This window comes from Stegostoma tigrinum, unplaced genomic scaffold (genome assembly GCF_030684315.1).
Source record: "Stegostoma tigrinum isolate sSteTig4 unplaced genomic scaffold, sSteTig4.hap1 scaffold_264, whole genome shotgun sequence".
NCBI lineage: Eukaryota > Metazoa > Chordata > Chondrichthyes > Orectolobiformes > Stegostomatidae > Stegostoma > Stegostoma tigrinum.
The window spans coordinates 112,405-130,905 of NW_026728195.1; the positions used below are offsets into that span (position 1 = coordinate 112,405).

General features: G+C 48.9%; 1 long non-coding RNA gene across 1 annotated transcript in view; it reads right to left on the reverse strand.

Annotated features, from left to right (window-relative positions):
• The window catches only part of LOC132208045 (uncharacterized), a 122,542-nt gene that overhangs the window by 98,252 nt on the left and 5,789 nt on the right, over nt 1-18,501 (reverse strand). The gene's annotated exons all lie outside the window — the stretch shown is intronic.

An 18,501-nucleotide genomic window follows, 5' to 3' on the forward strand; every position in this document is an offset into this window, starting at 1 on the left:
ACTCTACCCTTGGAAATTGTGGCTTCAGGTGTCTAGTTGTTAAATACTCGTATTCCCTCTCAGGTAATATAATGCCTCTGTTGTCAAGCAGAGTTATCCTGGTGTTTTGGTCAATACTAAGCTCTGAACTGATATTACTGAAGGGGTTTTCTGGTCACTGTGATGTTGCCGTTTGTGAGATCTCACTGTGCACAAATGGACTGCCATGTTTCCACATTACGACAGTGACTCCAATTCTCAACTATTCTCTTGGCCAGAAGTTGTTTGGGATATCCTAAAGCTGTGAAATGCACAATGTTAAGAAAGAAAGCCTTCTCTTTCTTCCCTTTCATGACCTCAGGACATTCCAAAGCACTTTACAGCCAATGAAGTATTTTGGCAGTAATCAGTTGGTAATACAGAACTTGAAAAAAATACATTTTGTTTATCCTTTTCATCTTGCACTTATTGGGGCAATTTGCAAGAAGTGAAGGGAAAAGCTGTACACAAAGAGAGTGCTGATTCATTTGGAAGTGGAACCACATCAATATTTAGGAACAGGTACAGCAAATGGTTGAAGTAAAGATGAATAAAGCAATTACAGTGGACTCTGAGGTGTTTCCACAGGGAAAACACCAGGACTCACTTCTTATTTACTATAATAGTTGATCCTTTTACATTGTATTTGATGTGAATTGTCCTGTTAAGTGCAAGTTGAAAAACTGGAGCAAAATATGCCTTTTCTCAGCAGTATTCATATTTTGGAAGTGTAGTCACTATTGCAATGTCAGGAAATGCAGCAGTCAATTTAGGCACAGCAAGCTGCTACAGTTAACAAAGCAATAGCGAGAAAAATTCATTCCCTCCACCAGTGATGGGAAGTAGCAGCTGTGCACATCATCTACAAAATCCCCTGCATAAATTCACCAAGGCTCTTTAGAAACCAACACTTTCATAAATACTACCATCTAGAAGGATAAGGGCAGCAAATTTGTGGGAATACCACCACCTGCAAGTTGCCCTCCAAGCCATGGTTCAAGAAGGCAGCTCACCAACACCTTGTCAAGGGCAGCTATGAGTGGGCAATAAATACTGGCCAGCCAGCAGCAGCTCCATTCTAAGAATGAATACAAAAAAACCCCAGGTAATTTATTCAGTGCCAGTTCTTCCTTTCTTTAATGACTATTTAAAGTCTCTATTGATGGTATAACTAAAGCAGCACAAGCCCTTGTTTCCAACTGCTGCATCAAACACATAGAGTTCAAAACGTGCAACTAGAATTAATGACTGAACAGGCAGCCAAGTCAATATTTAGGAATAGGTTAAGCAAGTGGACAAAGTAAGGATGAATAAAGCATTCACTGGAACAGAGTGGGCACATGGGATTAAGACTCATGTCCACGTAGAGGGTAAAATCTTTATACAAAAACGTTGGTTAGAGTGAGTGGCAACTGTTTGCCTTTATTCACGTCTTTAATGGATTCTAAGGCATGTCTCAGAAACTGATACTGCAATAACAAGTAGATAGTAGCAAGGGGAAGAGGGAGGTTTTCATCAGACTGATGTTCTATGTCATGAGCCAACTTCTGGAAGAGCTTTACATTCTACTTCAATATTCAAAGGGGAGATCAAAACCTCTCCAAAGTAACGCCACTGATTATATCAAATGATTATATCAAATATCACAAGGTATATACACACACACACACACACACACACACACACACACACACACACACACACACACACACACACACACAGTATCCATATTGTAATTTCCACGTCATTTTCATTGTGATTGTGTTGAAGGTCAAAAGGCATGGAATTGTCACAGCAAACCTCAAACTGCTCAAGTCTGGCAGAAATCCAAGAATCATCCCAACTGAAATAAAATGCACCTTTCAATCTGTAAAGACATGTCACAGCACAGGAGTTGACATAGGTGCAGTTGGAATTTTGAGTTTTATCATTAAGAGAATAAAAATGTCTCATCATTTTAATTTGTCAATCACTGTATCCGATTTCTATCAGTCACTGCGCGCATTTCCCTCAGTCACTGCATCTCATTTCACTCATTCACTGCATCCCATTTCACGCAGTCACTGCTTCCCATTCCACTCAGTCACTGCATCCCTTTGCCCTCAGTCACTGCATCCCATTGCCCTCAGTCACTGCATCCCATTGTCCTCAGTCACTGCATCCCATTTCACTCAGTCACTGCATCCCATTTCACTCAGTCACTGCATCCCATTTCACTCAGCCACTGCATCCCATTTCACTTAGCCACTGCATCCCAGTTCACATAGTCACCGCATCCCAGTTCACACAGTCACCACATCCCAGTACACAAAGTCACTGCATCCCAGTTCCATCAATCACTGTATCCGATTTCTATCAGTCACTGCGCGCATTTCCCTCAGTCACTGCATCTGATTTCACTCATTCACTGCATCCCATTTCACGCAGTCACTGCTTCCCATTCCACTCAGTCACTACATCCCATTACCCTCAGTCACTGCATCCCATTAACTTCAGTCGCAGGATCCCATTTCAAACAGACACTGCATCCCATCTCCGTCAGTCACTGCATCCCATTTCCCTCAGTCACTGCATACCATTTCCATCAGACACTGCATCTCATTTCACTCAGTCACTGCATCCCATTTCCGTCAGTCACTGCATCCCTATTAACTCAGTCACTCCTTCCCAGTACCTCAGTCACTGCATCGCATTTCACTCAGTCACTGCATCCCATTTCACTCAGTCACTGCATCCATTTCCATCAGTCACTGCATCCCATTACCCTCAGTCGCAGCATCCCATTTCCCACAGACACTGCATTTCCTTTCCCTTCGTCACTGCATCTCATTTCCACCAGTCACTGCATCCCATTTCACTCCGCCACTGCATCCCATTTCACTCAGCCACTGCATCCCAGTTCACATAGTCACCGCATCCCAGTTCACATAGTCACCGCATCCCAGTTCACACAGTCACCACATCCCAGTTCACACAGTCACCGCATCCCACTTCCGTCAGTCATTGCATCCCAGTTCCATCAGTCACTGTATCCGATTTCTATCAGTCACTGCGCGCATTTCACTCAATCACTGCATCTCATTTCACTCATTCACAGCATCCCATTTCACGCAGTCACTGCATCCCATTTCACTCAGTCACCCCAAGCCCACTCAGGCACTGCATCCCTATAAACTCAGTCACTCCTTCCCAGTACCTCAGTCACTGCATCGCATTTCACTCAGTCACTGCATCACATTTCACTCAGTCACTGCATCCATTTCCATCAGTCAGTACATCCCATTACCCTCAGTCACTGCATCCCATTACCCTCAGTCGCAGTATCCCATTTCCCACAGACACTGCAGTTCCTTTCCCTTCGTCATTGCATCTCATTTCCACCAGTCACTGCATCCCATTTCACGCCCCACTGCATCCCATTTCACTCAGTCACTGCATCGCATTTCACTCAGTCACTGCATCCCATTTCATTCAGTCAGTGCGTCACATTTCATTCAGGCACTGTATCCCATTTCCCTAAGTTACTGCACCCCAAGCCCGCTCGGGCACTGCATCCCTATTAACTCAGTCACTCCTTCCCAGTACCTCCGTCACTGCATCCCATTTCACTCAGTCACTGCTTCCATTTCCATCAGTCACTGCATCCCATTACCCTCAGTCCCAGCAGCCATTTCCCACAGACACTGCATTTCATTTCCACCAGACACTGCATCTTATTTCCACCAGTCACTGCATCCCATTTCATTCCCCACTGCATCTCATTTCACGCAGTCACTGCATCGCATTTCACTCAGTCACTGCATCCCATTTCACTCAGTCACTGCGTCCCATTTCCATCAGTCACTGCATCCCATTTCCCACTGTCACTGCATCCCATTTCCCAGTCACTGCATCCCATTTCCCTCAGTCACTGCATCCCATTTCCCTCAGTCACTGCATCCCATTGCCCTCAGTCATTGCATCCCATTGTCCTCAGTCACTGCATCCCATTTCACTCAGTCACTGCATCCCATTTCACTCAGTCACTGCATCCCATTGCCCTCAGTCACTGCATCCCATTAACTTCAGTCGCAGGATCCCATTTCAAACAGACACTGCATCCCATTTCAGTCAGTCACTGCATCCCATTTCCCACAGTCACTGCATACCATTTCCATCAGTCACTGCATCCCACTTCCCTCAGTCAGTGCATCCCATTTCAATCAGTCACTGCATCCCATTTCACTCAGTCACTGCATCCCATTCCACTCAGTCACTGCATCCCATTCCACTCAGTCACTGCATCCCATTTCACTCAGTCAGTGCATCACATTTCCCTCAGTCACTGCATCCTATTTCCTCAGTCAATGCATCTCCTTTCCACAGTCACGGCAATTCCATTTCACTCAGTCACTGCGTCCCATTTCACTCAGCCACTGCATCCCATTTCACTCAGTCACTGCGTCCCATTTCCATCAGTCACTGCATCCTATTTCCCACTGTCACTGCATCCCATTTCCCAGTCACTGCATCCCATTTCCCTCAGTCACTGCATCCCATTTCCCTCAGTCACTGCATCCCATTGCCCTCAGTCATTGCATCCCATTGTCCTCAGTCACTGCATCCCATTGTCCTCAGTCACTGCATCCCATTTCACTCAGTCACTGCATCCCATTTCACTCAGTCACTGCATCCCATTACCCTCAGTCACTGCATCCCATTAACTTCAGTCGCAGGATCCCATTTCAAACAGACACTGCATCCCATTTCAGTCAGTCACTGCATCCCATTTCCCACAGTCACTGCATACCATTTCCATCAGACACTGCATCTCATTTCACTCAGTCACTGCATCCCATTTCCGTCAGTCACTGCATCCCTATTAACTCAGTCACTCCTTCCCAGTACCTCAGTCACTGCATCGCATTTCACTCAGTCACTGCATCCCATTTCACTCAGTCACTGCATCCATTTCCATCAGTCACTGCATCCCATTACCCTCAGTCGCAGCATCCCATTTCCCACAGACACTGCATTTCCTTTCCCTTCGTCACTGCATCTCATTTCCACCAGTCACTGCATCCCATTTCACTCCGCCACTGCATCCCATTTCACTCAGCCACTGCATCCCAGTTCACATAGTCACCGCATCCCAGTTCACACAGTCACCACATCCCAGTTCACACAGTCACCGCATCCCACTTCCGTCAGTCATTGCATCCCAGTTCCATCAGTCACTGTATCCGATTTCTATCAGTCACTGCGCGCATTTCACTCAATCACTGCATCTCATTTCACTCATTCACAGCATCCCATTTCAATCAGTCACTGCATCCCATTTCACTCAGTCACTGCATCCCATTTCGCTCAGACACTGCATCCCATTTCCGTCAGTCACTGCATCCCATTTCGCTCAGACACTGCATCCCATTTTCGTCAGTCACTCCATCCCATTTCCCTCAGTCGCAGCATCCTATATCCGACAGACACTGCATTTCCATTCCTTAAGTCACTGCATCGCATTTCACTCAGTCACTGCACCCCAAGCCCGCTCGGGCACTGCATCTCTATTAGCTCAGTCACTCCTTCCCAGTACCTCAGTCACTGCATCGCATTTCACTCAGTCACTGCATCCATTTTCACTCAGTCACTGCATCCCATTACCCTCAGTCACTGCATCCCATTACCCTCAGTCACTGCATCCCATTACCCTCAGTCACTGCATCCCATTTCCCACAGACACTGCATTTCCTTTCCCTAAGTCACTGCATCTCATTTCCACCAGTCACTGCATCCCATTTCACTCCCCACTGCATCCCATTTCACTCAGCCACTGCATCCCATTTCACTCAGCCACTGCATCCCAGTTCACAAAGTCACCGCATCCCAGTTCCGTCAGTCACTGCATCCCAGTTCCATCAGTCACTGTATCCGATTTCTATCAGTCACTGCGCGCATTTCACTCATTCACTGCATCCCATTTCACTCCCCACTGCATCTCATTCCACTCAGTCACTGCATCCCATTCCACTCAGTCACTGCATCCCATTCCACTCAGTCACTGCATCACATTTCACTCAGGCACTGTATCCCATTTCCCTAAGTCACTGCACTCCAAGCCTGCTCGGGCACTGCATCCCTCTTAATTCAAACACTCCTTCCCAGTACCTGAGTCACTGCATCGCATTTCACTCAGCCACTGCATCCCAGTACACACAGTCACCGTGTCCCAGTTCACACAGCCCCTGCATCCCATTTCAAACAGTCACTGCATCTCATTTCACACATTCAATGCTTCACATTCCACTCAGTCACTGCTTCCCATTTCCCACAATCAGTGCATCTCCTTTCCTCAGTCACTGCATCCCATTTCACTCAGTTACTGCAGGCCATTTCTCTCAGTCACTGCATCCCATGACCATCAGTCACTACATCCCATTACCCTCAGTCACTGCATCACAGTACGCTCAGTAACAGCATCCCATTTCCCTCAGACACTGCATCCCATTTCCATCAGTCACTGCATCCCATTTCAATCAGTCACTGCATCCCATTACCCTCAGTCACTGCATCCCATTTCACTCAGTCACTGCATCCCATTTCCCATAGTCACTGCATCTCCTTTCCACAGTCACAGTATCCCATTTCACTCAGTCACTGCATCCCATTCCCCTCAGTCACTACATCCCATTACCCTGAGTCACAGTATGCCATTTCCCACAGTCACTGCATCTCCTTTCCCTCAGTCACTGCATCCCATTTCCCACACTCACTGCATCCCATTTCCAACAGTGACTGCATCCCATTGCCAACAGTCACTGCAATCCATTTCCAACAGTCACAGCATCCCATTTCCAAGAGTCAGAGCATCCCATTTCACTCAGCCACTGCATCTCATTTCCCTCAGTCACAGCATCCCACATCACTCAATCACTGCCGGCCATTTCACTCATTGACTGCATCCTATTTCACTCTGACACTGCGTCCCATTTCCCTCAGTCACTGCAACCCATTACCGTCCGTCACTCCATCCAATTACTGTTAGTCACTGCATCCCATTTCGATCAGTCACAGCATCCCATTTCCACCAGTTACTGCATCCCATTTCACTCAGCCACTGCATCCCATTTCACGAAGACAGTGCATCTCATTTCTCTCAGCCACTGTATCCCATTTCCCTCAGTCACTGTACTCCAAGCCCGCTCGGGCACTGCCTCCCCATTAACTCAGTCACTCCTTCCCAGGACCTCAGTCTCTGCATCCCATGTCCCACAAAAACTGCATCCCATTTCCATCAGGCACTGCAGGTCATGTCACTCTGTCACTGCATTCAATTTCCATCAGTCACTGCATCCCATTTCACTCATAAACTGCATCCCATTTCAATCAGACACTGCATCCCATTTCACTCAGTCAGTGCATCCCATTTCACTCAGTCAGTGCATCCCATTCCTCTCAGTCACTGCATCCCATTCCATTCAGTCACTGCATCCCATTTCACTCAGTCAGTGCATCACATTTCACTCAGGCACTGTATCCCATTTCCCGAAGTCACTGCACCGCAAGCCCGCTCGGGCACTTCATCCCTATTAATTCAGTCACTGCTTCCCAGTACCTGAGTCACTGCATCGCATTTCACTCAGCCACTGCCTCCCAGTTAACACAGTCACCGCATCCCAGTTCACACAGCCACTGCATCCCATTTCTAACAGTCACTGCATCTCATTTCACTCATTCAATGCTTCACATTCCACTCAGTCACCGCTTCCCATTTCCCACAGTCACTGCATCTCCTTTCCTCAGACACTGCATCCCATTTCACTCAGTCACTGCAGGCTATTTCCCTCAGTCACTGCATCCCATTACCATCAGTCACTACATCCCATTACCCTCAGGCACTGCATCACAGTACGCTCAGTCACAGCATCCCATTTCCCTCAGACACTGCATCCCATTTCCATCAGTCACTGCATCTCATTTCACTCAGTCACTGCATCCCATTTCCCACATTCACTGCATCCCATTTCCCTCAGTCACTGCATCCCACTTCCCTCAGTCAGTGCAGCCCATTTCACTCAGTCACTGCATCCCATTTCACTCAGTCACTGCAACCTATTTCACTCAGTCACTGCATCCCATTTCGTTCAGTCACTGCATCCCATTTCCGTCAGTCACTCCATCCCATTTCCCTCAGTCGCAGCATCCCATTTCCCACAGACACTGCATTTCCATTCCTTAAGTCACTGCATCCCATTTCACTCAGTCACTGCACCCCAAGCCCGCTCGGGCACTGCATCCCGATTAATTCATTCACTCCTTCCCAGTACCTCAGTCACTGCATCCCTTTTCACTCAGTCACTGCATCCGTTTCCATCAGTCACTGCATCCCATTACCCTCAGTCGCAGCATCCCATTTCCCACAGACACTGCATTTCCTTTCCCTAAGTCACTGCATCTCATTTCCACCAGTCACTGCATCCCATTTCACTCCCCACTGCATCCCATTTCACTCAGCCACTGCATCCCATTTCACTCAGCCACTGCATCCCAGTTCACATAATCACCGCATCCCAGTTCACACAGCCACTGCATCCCATTTCACTCAATGCTTCACTTTACACTCAGTCAGGGCATCCCATTTCCATCTGTCACTGCGTCCCATTTCCTCAGTCACTGCATCTCCTTTCCACCGTCACGGCAATCCAATTTCACTCAGTCACTGCATCCCATTGCCCGCCGTCACTGCATCCCATTGTCCTCATTCACTGCATCTGATTCCCCTCAGTCACTGCATCCATTTTCACAAAGTCACTGCATCCCATTACCCTCAGTCACTGCATCCCATTTCACTCAGTCACTGCATCCCATTCCCGTCAGTCACTGCATCCCATTACCCTCAGTCACTGCATCCCATTACCCTCAGTCACTGCATCCCATTACCCTCAGTCACTGCATCCCATTACCCTCAGTCACTGCATCCCATTTCCCTCAGACACTGCATCCCATTTCCCTCAGACACTGCATCTGATTTCCATCAGTCACTGCATCCCATTTCCCTCAGTCATTGCATCCAATTTCCCACATTCACTGCATCTCCTATCCCTCATTCACTGCATCCCATTAACCACAGTCACTGCATCGCGTTGCCCTCAGTCACTGCATCACATTACCCACAGTCAGAGCATCCCATTTCCCACATTCACTGCATCTCCTTTCCCTCAGTCAATGCGTCACATTCCACTGAGTCACTGCATCCCATTACCCTGAGTCACAGTATGCCATTTCCCACAGTCACTGCATCTCCTTTCCCTCAGTCACTGCATCCCATTTCCATCAGTCACTGAATCCCATTTCCCTCATTCACTGCATCCCATTTCCATCAGTCACTGCATCCCATTTATCTCAGTCACTGAATCCCATTTATCTCAGTCACTGAATCCCATTTCCCTCAGTCACTGCATCCCATTCCCCACAATCACTGAATCCCATTTCCCTCATTCACTGCATCCCATTTCCATCAGTCACTGCATCCCATTTATCTCAGTCACTGCATCTCATTCCCCACAGTCGCTGCACCCCATTCCCCACAGTCACTGCATCCCATTCCCCACAGACACGGCATCCCATTCACTTTAGTCGCAGCATCCCATTTAAAACAGACAATGCATCTCCTTTCCCTCAGTCACTGCATCCCTATTCACACAGCCACTGCATCCCAGTTCACACAGCCACTGCATCCCAGTTCACACAGCCACTGCATCCCATTTCACACAGCCACTGCATCCCATTTCACTCAATGCTTCACCTTACACTCAGTCAGGGCATCCCATTTCCATCCGTCACGGCAATCCCATTTCACTCAGTCACTGCATCGCATTTCCCAGTCACTGCATCCCATTTCCCTCAGTCACTGCGTCCCATTCCCCATAGTCACTGCGTCCCATTCCCCATAGTCACTGCATCCCATTTCCCAGTCACTGCATCCCATTGTCCTCATTCACTGCAGCCGATTCCCCTCAGTCACTGCATCCCATTTCACTCAGTCACTGCATCACATTACCCTCAGTCACTGCATCCCATTACCTTCAGTCGCAGGATCCCATTTCACACAGACACTGCATCCCATTTCCGTCAGTCACTGCATCCCATTCCCCTCAGTCACTGCACCCCAAGCCCCCTCGGGCACTGCATCCCTATTAACTCAGTCACTCCTTCCGAGAGCCTCAGTCACTGCATCCCATGTCCCACAGTAACTGCATCACATTTCCATCTGGCACTGCAGCGCATGTCACTCTGTCAGTGCATCCCATTTCCGTAAGTCACTGCATCCCATTTCCCACAGTCACTGCATCTCCTTTCCCCAAGTCACGGCGTCTCATTTCCATCAGTCACTGCTTCCCATTTCACTCAGTCACTGCATCCCATTTCCCTCAGTCACGGCATTCCATTTCCCTCAGTCACTGCATCCCATTTCACTCAGTCACTGCATCCCATTTCACTCAGTCACTGCATCCCATTTCACAGAGTCACTGCATCTCCTTTCCATCAGTCACTGCGTCCCATTTCACTCAGTCACTGCGTCCCATTTCCCATAGTCACTGCATCTCATTTCCCAGTCACTGCATCCCATTACCCTCAGTCACGGCATCCCGTTACCTTCAGTCGCAGGATCCCATTTCCAACAGACACTGCATTCCATTTCCGTCAGTCACTGCATCCCATTTCCCTCAGTCACGGCATTCCATTTCCCTCAGTCACTGCATCCCATTTCACTCAGTCACTGCATCCCATTTCACTCAGTCACTGCATCCCATTTCACAGAGTCACTGCATCTCCTTTCCATCAGTCAGTGTGTCCCATTTCACTCAGTCACTGCGTCCCATTTCCCATAGTCACTGCATCTCATTTCCCAGTCACTGCATCCCATTACCCTCAGTCACGGCATCCCATTACCTTCAGTCGCAGGATCCCATTTCCAACAGACACTGCATTCCATTTCCGTCAGTCACTGCATCCCATTTCCCTCAGTCACTGCATACCATTTCCATCAGTCACTGCATCCCAGTTCACTCAGTCAGTGCATCCCATTTCCCTCAGTCACTGCATCCCATTTCCCTCAGTCACTGCATCCCATTTCCTCAGTCACTGCATCTCCTTTCCACAGTCACGGCAATCCCATTTCACTCAGTCACTGCACCCCATTTCACTCAGTCACTGCTTCCCATTTCACAGAGTCACTGCATCTCCTTTCCATCAGTCACTGCGTCCCATTTCACTTAGTCACTGCGTCCCATTTCCATCAATCACTGCATCCCATTTCCCAGTCACTGCATCCCATTTCCCTCAGTCACTGGATCCCACGTCCCTCATTCACTGCATCCCACGTCCCTCAGTCACTGCATCCCACGTCCCTCAGTCACTGCATCCCACGTCCCTCAGTCACTGCATCCCATTTCACCTAGTCACTGCATCCCATTTCCCTCAGTCACTGCATCCCATGTCCCTCAGTCACTGCATCCCATGTCCCTCAGTTACTGCATCCCATTGCCATCAGTCACTGCATCCCACTTCACTCAGTCACTGCATCCCACTTCACTCAGTCACTGCATCCCACTTCACTCAGGCACTGCATCCTATTTCACTCAGTCACTGCATCCCATTAACTTCAGTCACTTCATACCATTTCCCTCAGTTACTGCATTCCATTTCACTCAGTCAATGTATCTCTTTTCACTCAGTCACTGCATCCCATTTCCATCAGTCACTGCACCCCAAGCCCCCTTGGGCACTGCATCCCTATTAACTCAGTCACTCCTTCCCAGTACCTCAGACACTGCATCCCATGTCCCACAGAAACTGCATCACATTTCCATCTGGCACTGCAGCGCATGTCACTCTGTCAGTGCATCCAATTTCCATCAGTCACTGCATCTCATTTCACTCATTAACTGCATCCCATCTCACTCAGACACAGCATCCCATTTCACTCAGACACTGCATCCCATCTCACTCAGTCACTTCATCCCATTTCCTTCAGTCACTGCATCCCATTTCCGGAAGTCACTGCATCCCATTTCCCACAGTCACTGCATCTCCTTTCCCCAAGTCACGGCGTCCAATTTCCAACAGACACTGCATTCCATTTCCGTCAGTCACTGCATCCCATTTCCCTCAGTCACGGCATTCCATTTCCCTCAGTCACTGCATCCCATTTCACTCAGTCACTGCATCCCATTTCACAGAGTCACTGCATCTCCTTTCCATCAGTCAGTGTGTCCCATTTCACTCAGTCACTGCGTCCCATTTCCCATAGTCACTGCATCTCATTTCCCAGTCACTGCATCCCATTACCCTCAGTCACGGCATCCCATTACCTTCAGTCGCAAGATCCCATTTCCAACAGACACTGCATTCCATTTCCGTCAGTCACTGCATCCCATTTCCCTCAGTCACTGCATACCATTTCCATCAGTCACTGCATCCCAGTTCACTCAGTCAGTGCATCTCCTTTCCACAGTCACGGCAATCCCATTTCACTCAGTCACTGCACCCCATTTCACTCAGTCACTGCTTCCCATTTCACAGAGTCACTGCATCTCCTTTCCATCAGTCACTGCGTCCCATTTCACTTAGTCACTGCGTCCCATTTCCATCAATCACTGCATCCCATTTCCCAGTCACTGCATCCCATTTCCCTCAGTCACTGCATCCCATTTCACTCAGTCACTGCATGCCATTTCCCATAGTCACTGCATCTCCTTTCCTCAGTCACAGTATCCCATTTCACTCAGTCACTGCATCCCATTCCCCTCAGTCACTGCATCCCATTCCCCTAGTCACAGTATGCCATTTCCCACAGTCACTTCATCTCCTTTCCCTCAGTCACTGCATCCCATTTCCATCAGTCAATGCGTCCCATTCATCTCAGTCACTGCATCCCATTCTCCTCAGTCACTGCATCCCATTTCACTCAGTCACTGCATCTCATTTCCGTCAGTTACTCCATCATATTTCCATCAAACAAGGCATCTCATTTCACTCAGTGACTGCATCCCATTTCCCTCAGTCACTGCGTCCCATTTCACTCAGTGATGCGTCCCATTTCACTCAGTGACTGCAACACATTTCACTCAGTGGCTGCAACACATTTCACTCAGTGGCTGCAACACATTTCACTCAGAGACTGCATCCCATTTCCCTCAGTCACTGCATCCCATTTCACTCAGTCACTGCATCACATTTCACTCAGTCACTGCATCACATTTCACTCAGTCACTGCATCACATTTCACTCAGTCACTGCATCACATTTCACACAGTCACTGCATCACATTTCACTCAGTCACTGCATTCCATTTCCCTCGGTCACTGTTTCCCGCATCTCACAGGCGCTGCATTCAATTTCCCACACTCACTGCATCCCATTTCCCATAGGCACAGCATCTCCTTTGCCTCAGTCTCTGCATCGCATTTCACTCAGTCAATGCTTCCCATTTCCCTCAGTCACTGCATCTCATTTCACTCAGTCACTGCATCTCATTTCACTCAGTCACTGCATCCCATTTCACTCAGGCACTGCATCCCATTTCACTCAGGCACTGCATCCCATTTCCCTCACTCACTGCACCCCAAGTCCGCTCGGGCACTGCATCCCCATGAACTCAGTCACTCCTTCCCAGGACCTCAGTCACTGCATCCCATTTCCCTCAGTCACTGCATCTCCTTCACCACAGTCACTGCATCCCATTCCCCACAGTCACTGAATCTCATTTCCCTCATTCACTGCATCCCATTTCCATCAGTCACTGCATCCCATTTATCTCAGTCACTGCATCTCATTCCCCACAGTCGCTGCACCTCATTCCCCACAGTCGCTGCACCCCATTCGCCACAGTCACTGCATCCCATTCCCCACAGACACAGCATCCCATTCACTTGAGTCGCAGCATCCCATTTCAAACAGACACTGCATCTCCTTTCCCTCAGTCACTGCATCCCTATTCACGCAGCCACTGCATCCCAGTTCACACAGCCACTGCATCCCATTTCACACAGCCACTGCATCCCATTTCACTCCATGCTTCACCTTACACTCAGTCAGGGCATCCCATTTCCATCCGTCACGGCAATCCCATTTCACTCAGTCACTGCATCCCATTTCACTCAGTCACTGCATCCCATTTCACAGAGTCACTGCATCACATTACCCTCAGTCACTGCATCCCATTACCTTCAGTCGCAGGATCCCATTTCCCTCAGTCACTGCATCCCATTTCCCTCAGTCACTGCATCTCCTTTCCACAGTCACGGCAATCCCATTTCACTCAGTCACTGCATCCCATTTCACTCAGTCACTGCATCCCATTTCACAGAGTCACTGCATCTCCTTTCCATCAGTCACTGCGTCCCATTTCACTTCGTCACTGCGTCCCATTTCCATCAATCACTGCGTCCCATTTCCCAGTCACTGCATCCCATTACCATCAGTCACTACATCCCATTACCCTCAGTCACTGCATCACAGTACGCTCAGTCACAGCATCACATTTCCCTCAGACACTGCATCACATTCCCATCAGTCACTGCATCTCCTTTCCATCAGTCACTGCGTCCCATTTCACTTCGTCACTGCGTCCCATTTCCATCAATCACTGCGTCCCATTTCCCAGTCACTGCATCCCATTACCATCAGTCACTACATCCCATTACCCTCAGTCACTGCATCACAGTACGCTCAGTCACAGCATCCCATTTCCCTCAGACACTGCATCACATTCCCATCAGTCACTGCATCTCCTTTCCATCAGTCACTGCGTCCCATTTCACTTCGTCACTGCGTCCCATTTCCATCAATCACTGCGTCCCATTTCCCAGTCACTGCATCCCATTACCATCAGTCACTACATCCCATTACCCTCAGTCACTGCATCACAGTACGCTCAGTCACAGCATCCCATTTCCCTCAGACACTGCATCACATTCCCATCAGTCACTGCATCCCATTTCCATCAGTCACTGCATCCCATTTCACTCAGTCACTGCATGCCATTTCCCATCGTCACTGCATCTCCTTTCCTCAGTCACAGTATCCCATTTCACTCAGTCACTGCATCCTATTCCCCTCAGTCACTGCATCCCATTACCCTGAGTCACAGTATGCCATTTCCCACAGTCACTGCATCTCCTTTCCCTCAGTCACTGCATCCCATTTCCCTCAGTCACTGCATCCCATTTCCCTCAGTCACTGCATCCCATTTCCAACAGTCACTGCATCCCATTTCCAACAGTCACTGCATCCCATTTCCAAGAGTCAGTGCGTCCCATTTCACTCAGCCACTGCATCCCATTTCCCTCAGTCACTGCATCCCACTTCACTCAATCACTGCAGGACATTTCACTCATTGACTGCATCCTATTTCACTCTGACACTGCGTCCCGTTTCCCTCAGTCACTGCATCCCATTACCGTCCGTCACTCCATCCAATTACTGTCAGTCACCGCATCCCATTTCCCACAGTCACTGCATCCCATTTCCACCAATTACTGCATCCCATTTCACTCAGCCACAGCATCCCATTTCACTCAGCCACTGCATCCCATTTCACTCAGCCACTGCACCCCATTTCACTTGGCCACCGCATCCTAGATCACACAGTGACTGCATTACAGTTCGCACAGACACTGCAGCCCATTTCACACAGTCACTGCATCCCATTTCACACAGTCACTGCATCCCATTACCCTCAGTCAGAGCATCCATTTCCCTCAGTCACTGCAGCCCATTTCACTCAGTCACTGCATCTCCGTTCCATGAGTCACTGCATCGCATTCCCCTCAGTCACTACATCGCATTCCCCTCAGTCACTGCATCCCATTTCCATCAGTCATGCATCCCATTTAGCTCAATCACTGCATCCCATTTCACTCAGTTACTGCATCCCAGGTCACTCAGTCACTGCATCCCAGGTCACTCAGTCACTGCGTCCCATTTCAGACAGTCACTGCATCTCCTTTCCTCAGTCACTGCATCCCATTTCACCAAGTCACTGCTGCCCATTTCACTCAGTCACTGCGGCCCATTTAACAGTCACTGCATCCCATTTCCACAGTCACTGCATCCCATTTCCCAGTCACTGCATCCCATTACCATCAGTCACTACATCCCATTACCCTCAGTCACTGTATCACAGTACGCTCAGTCACAGCATCCCATTTCCCTCAGACACTGCATCACATTCCCATCAGTCACTGCATCCCATTTCCATCAGTCACTGCATCCCATTTCACTCAGTCACTGCATGCCATTTCCCATAGTCACTGCATCTCCTTTCCTCAGTCACAGTATCCCATTTCACTCAGTCACTGCATCCTATTCCCCTCAGTCACTGCATCCCATTACCCTGAGTCACAGTATGCCATTTCCCACAGTCACTGCATCTCCTTTCCCTCAGTCACTGCATCCCATTTCCCATAGTCACTGCATCCCATTTCCAACAGTGACTGCATCCCATTGCCAACAGTCACTGCAATCCATTTCCAACAGTCACTGCATCCCATTTCCAAGAGTCAGTGCATCCCATTTCACTCAGCCATTGCATCCCATTTCCCTCAGTCACTGCATCCCACTTCACTCAATCACTGCAGGACATTTCACTCATTGACTGCATCCTATTTCACTCTGACACTGCGTCCCGTTTCCCTCGGTCACTGCATCCCATTACCGTCCGTCACTCCATCCAATTACTGTCAGACACCGCATCCCATTTCCCACAGTCACTGCATCCCATTTCCACCAATTACTGCATCCCATTTCACTCAGCCACTGCATCCCATTTCACTCAGCCACTGCACCCCATTTCACTTGGCCACCGCATCCCAGATCACACAGTGACTGCATTACAGTTCGCACAGACACTGCAGCCCATTTCACACAGTCACTGCATCCCATTACCCTCAGTCAGAGCATCCATTTCCCTCAGTCACTGCAGCCCATTTCACTCAGTCACTATATCTCCGTTCCCTCAGTCACAGCATCCCATTTCCATGAGTCACTGCATCGCATTCCCCTCAGTCACTACATCGCATTCCCCTCAGTCACTGCATCCCATTTCCATCAGTCATGCATCCCATTTAGCTCAGTCACTGCATCCCATTTCACTCAGTTACTGCATCCCAGGTCACTCAGTCACTGCATCCCAGGTCACTCAGTCACTGCGTCCCATTTCAGACAGTCACTGCATCTCCTTTCCTCAGTCACTGCATCCCATTTCACCAAGTCACTGCTGCCCATTTCACTCAGTCACTGCGGCCCATTTAACAGTCACTGCATCCCATTTCCACAGTCACTGCATCCCATTCCCCTCAGACACAGCATGCTATTTCCCACAGTCACCGCATCGCCTTTCCTCCGTTACTGCATCCCATTGCACTCATTCACTGCATCCCATTGCACTCAGTCACTGCATCCCATTTCACTCAGTCACTGCAACCCATTTCGCACTGTCACTGCAGCCCACTTCACGCAGTCACTGCATCCCATTTAAGAGTCACTGCATCCCAAAACCGTCAGTCACAGCATGCCATTTCTCTCAGTCACAGCATGCCATTTCCCACAGTCACTGCATCTCCTTTCCCTCAGTCACTGCATCCCATTAACCTCAGTCACGGCATCCCATTAACCTCAGTCACGGCATCCCATTTCACTCAGCCACTGCATTCCATCTCCCACCGTCACTGCATCCCATTCGCCACAGTCACCGCATCCCATTTCCCAAATACACAGAATCACCCTTCCCTCAGTCACTGCCTCCCATTACCCTCAGTCACAGCATCCCATTTCACTCAGTCACAGCATCCCATCTCCATCAGTCACTGCATCCCAGTTCACACATTCACTGCAGCCCATTTCACTCAGTCACTGCATCCCATTTCACTCAGACACTGCAACCCATTTCCCACAGTCACTGGATCCCATTTCCCTCAGTCACTGCATCCCATTAGACATAGTCACAGCATCCCAGTTTACTCAGTCACTGCAACCCAGTTCAATCAGTCTCGGCATCCCATTCCCCTCAGTCACTGCATCCCATTACCCTCAGACACAGCATGCTATTTCCCACAGTCACTGCATCTCCTTTCCATCAGTCAACGCATCCCATTTCCATCAGTCACTGCATCCCATTTCCATCAGTCACTGCATCCCATTTCCCTCAGTGACTACAACCCATTTCCCGCAGTCACTACAACCCATTTCCCGCAGTCACTGTATCCTATTTCACTCAGTCACTGCATCTAATTACCCTCAGTCACTGCATCCCATTACCCTCAGTCACTGCATCCCAGTTCACACAGTCACTGCATCCAATTTCACTGAGTCACTGCATCCCGTTTCACTGAGTCACTGAATCGCATTTGTTGTTCTCACTTGAATGCAATGGTCATGAATCTCCTCCAATGGCTTGTCATGTATTTCCAATGCAAAATTTTACCAAGTTTTGATTTTCAA